This window comes from Lissotriton helveticus, chromosome 8, assembly GCF_964261635.1.
Source record: "Lissotriton helveticus chromosome 8, aLisHel1.1, whole genome shotgun sequence".
Classification (NCBI taxonomy): Eukaryota; Metazoa; Chordata; class Amphibia; order Caudata; family Salamandridae; genus Lissotriton; species Lissotriton helveticus.
Window position 1 is genome coordinate 1254007421 of NC_136069.1, and position 9630 is coordinate 1254017050.

A 9630-nucleotide genomic window follows, 5' to 3' on the forward strand; every position below is an offset into this window, starting at 1 on the left:
TTGAAGATTCTACAAAAGTCTTGGGGGCCCCCGACTCCTGCAGGCTTCCGGTGGGGAGCGGCTGCCATGATTGCTCGTGGAATGACCACGACGGAGCCACGAGATGGTGGTGCTTTCATGCTGACACCAGCTTCAGTCTGAAACATCCAGAAACAAGGTGGGGCTTTCATCGTTTGGGAAAAAAAAATGTTTTAATCCAATGAAAAGTGTTATTTTTAGGTCATATGATCAAGCCTTCCATCATTAGGAAACCAAAAGTAAAATGAACCAATGAAAAGTTTTATAAACAAGTCACATGACCTGTTATGCGGCATAGGGCTATAAAAAGCGTAGAAAATCCGTTGGCACGTGAGGCGGCGTCAGTAGCGGACCGATGTGCGAATAGGCCGAAGGCAGCACAACGCGCCAAGATCCGGATGGCACCGAGGTGGTGTCCAGCAAGTTGCTGCACTGGTGTGGCCATACTACAATGCTGCGCCGAAAGTCGGCGTGGGGCGCCCCGTTGGCCTGTGAGTTCGCGTCAGTCAGTGGGGGCTGTTTGAGGATCTGACTGTATTGGAAAGCAATGTGATGCTGTGCGTCGCCCCCAAGATGGAGGTTCCTCGGCTGCAGTGGGGCGCCCCTTGGTGTTTCACTCGCTATGCAGCTGAGTTGCGTGCGCACTTGCGGCGAATAGGCCGAAGGCAGCACAACGCGCCAAGATCCGGATGGCACCGAGGTGGTGTCCAGCAAGTTGCTGCACTGGTGTGGCCATCCTACAATGCTGCGCCGAAAGTCGGCGTGGGGCGCCCCGTTGGCCTGTGAGTTCGCGTCAGTCAGTGGGGGCTGTTTGAGGATCTGACTGCATTGGAAAGCAATGTGATGCTGTGCGTCGCCCCCAAGATGGAGGTTCCTCAGCTGCAGTGGGGCGCCCCTTGGTGTTTCACTCGCTATGCAGCTGAGTTGCGTGCGCACTTGCGGCGAATAGGCCGAAGGCAGCACAACGCGCCGAGATCTGGATGGCACCGAGGTGGTGTCCAGCAAGTTGCCGCACTGGTGTGGCCATCCTACAATGCTGCGCCGAAAGTCGGCGTGGGGTGCCCCGTTGGCCTGTGAGGTGGCGTCAGTAGCGGACCGATGTGTGAATAGGCCGGAACCAGCACAAGGCGCCAAGATCCGGATGGCACCGAGGTGGTGTCATAGTTGAGAGTTCTCAGCAGCGCTTGTAACACTGTCTGAAGCTTATTTGCACCTGCTGCAGCTTCACTATTGCCCTGGTGTGGCCTAAGATCGCCCATGACATAGGCGGCCGCCTCCCGGGGTCCGGCGGAACTTTTTTCCTTTTCCTTTGTGCATCTTGTCCCACAATCCGTTTGACCTGAAGACACAACCAGGTCCCTGAAAGTGTGCAGGGGGACGCTATTGATTGAATCAAAATGGCGGCTTCACACAAAGCTGACTCAAGCGTTGCTGCTGATGCTATACAGACAAAAACTGGTTTTCAGTTTGTACATTCTTCAGGATTTTTCCATCCAAGGCTGTTTGAGAGTTTGTAGAACAATGGCTTCAGATTTTCAACATACTACTCTTCAACATTCTTCCTAAATGTAACAATGTGAGACTCACTAGGAGAACGGTGTAGTGAGGGCCACAAACGGCTGTTTATCTTTCCTTTCAAAATGCTGCCAACAATATTTTCGGAATGGAAGACACCACAAGGCGCTGAGATTCGGTTGGCACCGAGGTGGTGTCCAGCAAGTTGCCGCACTGGTGTGGCCATCCTACAATGCTGCGCCGAAAGTCGGCGTGGGGTGCCCGAAGGGGGGGGGGGGAGGCGGCGCAAACGAGCCTCTCCCGCTTCTCCATGTGGAGGCACTTCATCTGCAGTGGGGCGCCGAGATCCGGATGGCACCGAGGTGGTGTCTAGCAAGTTGCCGCACTGGTGTGGCCATCCTACAATGCTGCGCCGAAAGACGGCGTGGGGTGCCCGAAGGGGGGGGGAGGCGGCGCAAACGAGCCTCTCCCGCCTCTCCAGGTTGAGGCACTTCATCTGCAGTGGAGCGCCGTCTAGCTGAGTTTCGCCCGCTCTTGCTGCTACAGCGACAGGCGGCTGCAACAGGACTCTCAAAATGGCGGCCTGTTCTTTGGATTTGGGCCTGGTCCACTAAAATGGACCTGGGACACCTTAGAACTCGGACGCTCGAATTTTTTTTCCTTTCCTCTACATGCAAAAAAGGTAAATGCCCGGTACGTTACCTGCCTCATCTGCCACGATGTACTCTCCAGAAGAACCGAAAAAAAATATAGTTATGGTAATTATACCATGCATCGTCATATGGAGAGGTGGCACCGATTAATTATAGTGCTGCACAAAAGAGGGATTTGGAGGACAACCCCCGACCTGCCAGTACATTCACCAAAGAAGTGGCACTGACAGCATCAGAGGCAAGGGAAACGGTCCCAAATATTCAGAAGAACTTTGGAAAGATTAAAATGACATGTTTAGATTGTGGCAAATTAATTTCATGTGGACAGATGAGTGTTACTCCTATAAATACAGCATATGAACATCATCATAGTCGATGGTTGGTGGAGACATTTTGACTATATCCTGGACCTGCTCGTCCTCGCCCAAAATGGCGCCGGAATAAATGGGACTCGTAACTCCTTGTTGTGTACTGGTTGCACAACCTTGATATCACGAGATACGTATGCAGTTTTGAAGCACATGGCGGGCGGGGACGAGAATTGATTGAATATTTCGGCATCCCTATTGATATTAAGTTCTGATGTGTTATTGATTACTGTACTATTGAAAGTTCGAATTAACGTCACCCATGGTACTTGCCCGCAAATGTATATCTAGATAATTTTATTGTAACTGGCCCTGTCGTATTTTAATTATAAAATGTACGTCCACCGATTCCGCAACTGTTAGACACCTTAGTTCTTGCAACCTAATGGCCCGCCCGTTACGTTCCTCTACAGTGTAAATGTCTCCTCATCATATACGATTACAGTTTGCTCCATGGCCGGCCCACGTGGTTATAGGCCCGTATTTGTATACTGACATTTTCACAATAAAGGTTTTTAAAAGAAAACATGGTAGTAGTATTTACATTGGTAAAGTTTTTAATAATAGTCACTGTTTTCGAATCAGTAAAAGGCAAGTGAAATAAAGCAGTCCAATTACATGAAGGGTAAAAGGTATAATACGCAGGAACACAGTAAAGATAAATGGTCAAGGGCTGTTGTGTTTTCTACTCCTGCAACATAAAGTGATCGATAAGAATCTGATATTCAGGCGTATCGGCGACTAAGACAGCAGGCCGAGCCTCTTTTGCTCAACGGCTCCGTCATGGGACGAAGAAACGCCCTTTTTCTCGAAAAAGGAATATATTTTACTTGCAGGACAGTTGTAAATTTTCCGGGAAAGTACATTAGCTTGGAACATTATAACATATATGTTTAAGAAAAAATAATGTTCGAAAGTAATAAAAAGTGTAATTTTTAGGTCATATGACCAAGCCTTTCATCATTAGAATAAGAAAAGTAAAATGAACCAATGAAAAGTTTTATTAACAAGTCACATGACCTGTTATGCTTACGTTACGCGCTGCGCGCCGCTCCCCGGGTCGCTTCCGGGAAGCTGCGCTTCGCGCACCGGAGCACTTCCGGATGCGCTAACGCGACGCGTCATATGACGCATTACGCGACAACGCAGGTCCAGAATATAGTCAAAATGTCTCCACCAACCAGCGGTCGGAACACAACCCCTTTCAGCAGGCTAAATAGTTCTGTTAAATGACAACAGAAGGGACAGGCAACAAGAACCATCAGTCAAAGAGGGGAGGGCAAGTTCTTCTCTACCGGGTCACGTTGGGGCGCTACCGGAACTGATCGAATTGGTAGTCTACAGTGTTTCTGGATGTTTCAGACTGAAGCTGGCGTCAGCATGAGAGCACCACCATCTCGTAGCTCCGTCGTGGCCATTCCACGAGCAATCATGGCAGCCGCTCCCCACCAGAAGCCTGCGGGAGTCGGGGGCCCCCAAGACTTTTGTAGAATCTTCAAGGCTGAGGGGACGCTTTCGAGAATGGAGCCCAAGCCCTAGCAGACAAGCGTCCGAGTTCCAAGGTGTCGCAGGACCATTTTAGTGGACCACGCCCAAATCTGAAGAGCCAGCCGCCATTTTGAGAGTCCTGTGGCAGCCGCCTATCGCTGCACCGCAAGAGCGGGAGCAACTCAACTACATGGTGAGCGAGACGTTGTAGTCGCAAGAGCGGGCGGTAAACAGCTGAATAGTGGAAGAGGCACAGTGTAGCAAAAGCGGGTGGAATGGCAAGTGAAACGGTAAAGGGGCGCCCCACTACAGCGTGTCTTTAGGTCAAACGGATTGTGGGACAAGGTCAAGAATGGAAGAGTCACCAAAAGGCAAAATGTTCCGCTTGACCCCGGGAGCCGGCCACCTATGTCGGGGGCGATCTCAGGCCACACCAGGGCAACACGACTTGGGGAGGGGGCCGGAGCCAAGCGCCCCCTCCGAGTCCGCGCCATCACACCGTCCCTCGGGGGCCTCCGTCAAGCGGTTCAGGGAGGCACCGCATCACATTGTTTTCAAATGCAGTCACGTCCTCAAACAGCCCCCACTTACATTGAAGCTGTAGCAGGTGCAAATAAGCTTCAGACAGTCTAACAAGCACTCCTCAAAACTTTGAACTATCAGAGTGCATGAGTTTCATGCTCGATCGATTGAGCTAGCCGGATCGGGCAACAAAAAGTATAAAATAGTTATGTAAATAGTTATTTAATAAAATGTTTTACCCTGTTACTTTGCTGGTGTGTTGTATATATTTGTAATATTTGCATAGAGTTTATCGTTATTTTTGGCGGGGTGGGTGGCGGAGCCGAGCTGTCTTGCAGCCATCATGGTGTGGAGCTCAGTTCATCTCACTAGTTTCGTATTTCTCATGAGGGGTTGTTCCTAATGTTTCTATTTTAGCGAGGTCAAAAAGAGATCCCATTAGTGGCCTATTGATTTTGCTCGTTTCCTTTTGTTTTTTTACACGATTTTTCACTATCTGCAAAGACTAAACAGAGTATTGCGACTCTGTGCTTGTTTGTAAATAGAGAATGAACCAAAGAGAACCAATTCTAAAACAGTAAATGCTTGGATAACAATCAATCAAATGGGGAGAGAAGCAGGCACGACGGATTACAACGGGGGCAAAGGCCTGCGTTAACTACCCTTCACTATCTGCAAAGAGAGAGTACTCCTAATAGAAATGAGGGGGGGGGCAGCATTCAAAGCAGATCAGTGTGCATAAACACGAAAATATTTTTACTTACCACGTACTTGACATTCGACAGCTTTTGATATTTGCTATTAAAAAACCATTGAAATTCACTGAAAAAACCATAGGTTAGAGACCATATATAGTTAGGAATTAGCATTTACAAAACCTTGAAAATTCACTGAAAAAACCATAGGTTATAGACCATATATAGTTAGGGATTAGCATTTACAAAACCTTATTTTACTCGCACAAAACCATTGAAATTCTCATATATAGTTAGTTGCGCTAACCATATATCGCGCACCCGCAATCCACTGCTGATGATGTCACATATTACATCATTCATGACATGGTCAGTGACATCACTGATGACATCACTGATGACATCTCAAATGACATCACTGATGACATCTCATTTGACATCATTCTTGTGCTAATACGATGAACCTCTTCAGACTCTAATATAACCTTAGATACACTCAGTGTATACAGACACTCACACACTGTCACTCATCCATGGAGTTACTCACACACCTAGTCAGTCATGCAAAGAAACAATCTCACCTCCATTTCCTCAACTATACAGTTTTACACACCTTACCTATTCAAACATATACTAACACATATTTACTCTCTTATACAATCCCTGATACAAGTTCACAATGATCCATACAGCAACTCACACATTCAGTGGCTCTCATGCACAGTTATTTATATATGCCAACTCTCACATGTACTGTGTTTTACATATGTACTTACTATGACATGTAACATTGAGATATCCATTCACTCATCAATATACTCATGCACACAGTCAACCGCCCATGTAGCTGTTTCCACATGCACTCTTGAACTCATACACCTAGTGAATCAACTGCTCACACATCTATGCACAGAGTCACACACCTCCCAGCCACCCCCATACAAACTCAATCTCCCATACAAATACTTGGGCAACCAATCAATAACACATATAGCCTCTCGTATAGCTAATGATCAACACATGCAGCAGTTTACATCACAACAGACATATTGATGCACACATTCAGACAGTTTAGTCACTAACCCATGCATTTAGTACGACACATTTATTCACTCACTCATACAGTCAGTCACGCACCTACTAAATCCTTCATCCAGACACTTATACATCCACTCATTCTTCAATATATCAAACATATTTAAACTTTACAGAAACACACAGTCACTGGATGATGTCATCAGTGATGTCATCAGTGATGTCACTGACCATGTCATGAATGATGTAATATGTGACATCATCAGCAGTGGATTGCGGGTGCGCGATATATAGTTAGCGCAACTAACTATATATGCGAATTTCAATGGTTTTGTGCGAGTAAAATAAGGTTTTGTAAATGCTAATCCCTAACTATATATGGTCTATAACCTATGGTTTTTCAGTGAATTTTCAAGGTTTTGTAAATGCTAATTCCTAACTATATATGGTCTCTAACCTATGGTTTTTTCAGTGAATATATATATATATATATATATTACCTACTGGTGGTCTCCTGTGGGTAGTTACAGTTAGGACCTAGTTTCCATAGGAAAAGCGCAGTGGTTGTTCAGCAGGGCTTGCTGCCATCAGGGAGGACTGCAGGACCATTCAAAGGTGGAGGCGCGGCATTGTCTTTTGTTAGCAGCGGCGTCTGAGGAAGGCCACTCGGCCGAAATGCATTATGCCTGTATGCTGTCAAATTAAAGCACTTACCTGGATTCCCTGCATGGCCTCTTCCTTTGGCATGCTGGAGGGGTTTTGGACATTTGCTGTGTCAGCCAGAGGCACATTAAGAGGCCCGTTTTGCAAGTTGGCAGGTGTCTTCACTGGCTTCTGCATCCGCAGTTTGTTGTTTTCCAAGGATTTGGAACGGCACCAGCCCACCCGCAGTGTTTGTTCTGCAGGGCTTGCTGCCATCAGGCAGCGCGTGGCTTCACAAAGCAAGACTGATTTATTATAATCAGCCTGCAGCCTGACGGACTTCCATTTGTGTGGTTGAAACGTATGCGGGGACCCAGGGGGGCTTTTGGACTCAAATAAACTGAGCATACCGCCCCTTGACCTGCACGACACCAGCCACTTTGGGTTTTATTCAGTTTCCCCACGCAACACCAGCCCAAGAATGTTGCATTTTGGGAGTTGCAGTACCTACAGCGCTGCACTCGGTGGGCGATCACATGATTGGGGATCGAGGGTGCTCCCACCAATGGGAGGACTGCAGGACTATTCTAAGGTGGAGGTTTCAGGTCATATATAGTTAGGAATTAGCATTTAAAAAACCATTGAAATTGCTCCTATATAGTTAGTTGTACTAACTATATTTCGCGCACTCGCAATCCACTGCAGATGATGTCACATATTACATCATTCATGACATGGTCAGTGACATCAATGATGACATCTCAAATGACATCACTAATGACATCACTGATGACATCTCAATTGTCATCACTGATCACATCACTGATGATATCATTCATGTGATAATACGATGCACTTCCTCACACTCTAATATAACCTTTGATACACCCACTGTTAAACACAGACTACTATTCTTGAAACCATTGACACACCAATACCACTTACTACATACGCACACACTGATTGCTAGGTCTATACACACATCCAATCATTTACCCATAGAATCACTCATACATACAGTCACTCATCAATACAACACTATCATCTGCACTAAAAACACCTATACAGACACTCACACACTGCCACTCATCCATGGAGTTACTCACACATCTAGTCAGTCATGCAAAGAATCAATCACACTTTCATTTCCTTAACTATACAGTTATACACACAACACCTTACTTATTTAAACATATACTAACACATACTTACTTTGCTATACAATTACTGATACAAGTACACAATGATCCATAGAGCCACTCGCACAATCAGTGGCTCTTATGTATATACATTTATATATGCCAGCTACCCACACACACACTCAGTCTCCCATACAAATACTTGGGTAAAACAATCAATAACACATATAGCCACTCATATAGCTACTGATCAACACATGCAGTTGCTTACACAACAACAGACATACTGATGCATACATTCAGATAGTTTAGTCACTAACCCATGCATTCAGTAAGACACATTTAATCACCCACTCATACATTCAGTCATGTACCTACTAAATCTTTCATCCAGACACTTATACATCCACTCATTCTTCAATATGTAAAACATATTTAAACTTTACAGAAACACACAGTCACTGGATGATGTCATCAGTGATGTCATCAGTGATGTCATTTGAGATGTCATCAGTGATGTCATCAGTGATGTCACTGACCATGTCATGAATGATGTAATATGTGACATCATCAGCAGTGGATTGCGGGTGCGCGAAATATAGTTAGTACAACTAACTAAATAGGAGCAATTTCAATGTTTTTTTAAATGCTAATTCTTAACTATATATGACCTGAAACTTATGGTTTTTTCAGTGAATTTGCAAGTTTTTTTTAATGCTAATTCCTAACTATATAAGGACTGAAACCTATGGTTTTTTCAGTGAATTTTAAAGGTTTTTTAAATGCTAATTCCTAACTATATAAGGCCTGAAACCTATGGTTTTTTCAGTGAATTTGCAAGGTTTTTTAAATGCTAATACCTAACTATATAAGGCCTGAAACCTATGGTTTTTTCACTGAATTTCAAAGGTTTTTTAATTGCTAATTCCTAACTAAATAAGGCCTGAAACCTATGTTTTTTTCAGTGAATTTGCAAGGTTTTTAAAATGCTAATTCTATTAGCGGATAACGTTTAAATATGTTAATATCCTTGTGGGACCACCTGAGCAGCCCTAGGGATCCGATTTTTGGACCGGAGCAAGATGTTCTCTGATTGTGCCATATTTCTTGCCTTCTGCCCCCCTGATTGTGCCTTATTTCTTGGCTTCCGCCCCCCTGATTGTGCCATATTTCTTGCCTTCTGCACCCTGATTGTGCCATATTTCTTGCCTTCTGCACCCTGATTGTGCCGTATTGCTTGCCTTCTGCTCCCTGATTGTGCCGTATTTGTTGCCTTCTGCCCACTAATTGTGCCGTTTTTTCTTGCCTTCTGCCCCCCTGATTGTATTATCTTTGCCAGTGTTTGTTCGCTGCTGGTATTGCCTTTGCCTGAGTTTCTTTGCTGCCGTTATTGTCTTTGCTAGTGTTTCTTTGCTGCCGTTATTGTCTTTGCCAGTGTTTGTTTGCTGCGGGTATTGTCTTTGCCAGTGCTTGTTCGCTGCTGGTATTATCTTTGCCAGAGCTGTGTGGGCTGTGTGGGCTGTGAGAGCTGTGTGAGCTGTGAGAGCTGTGTGGG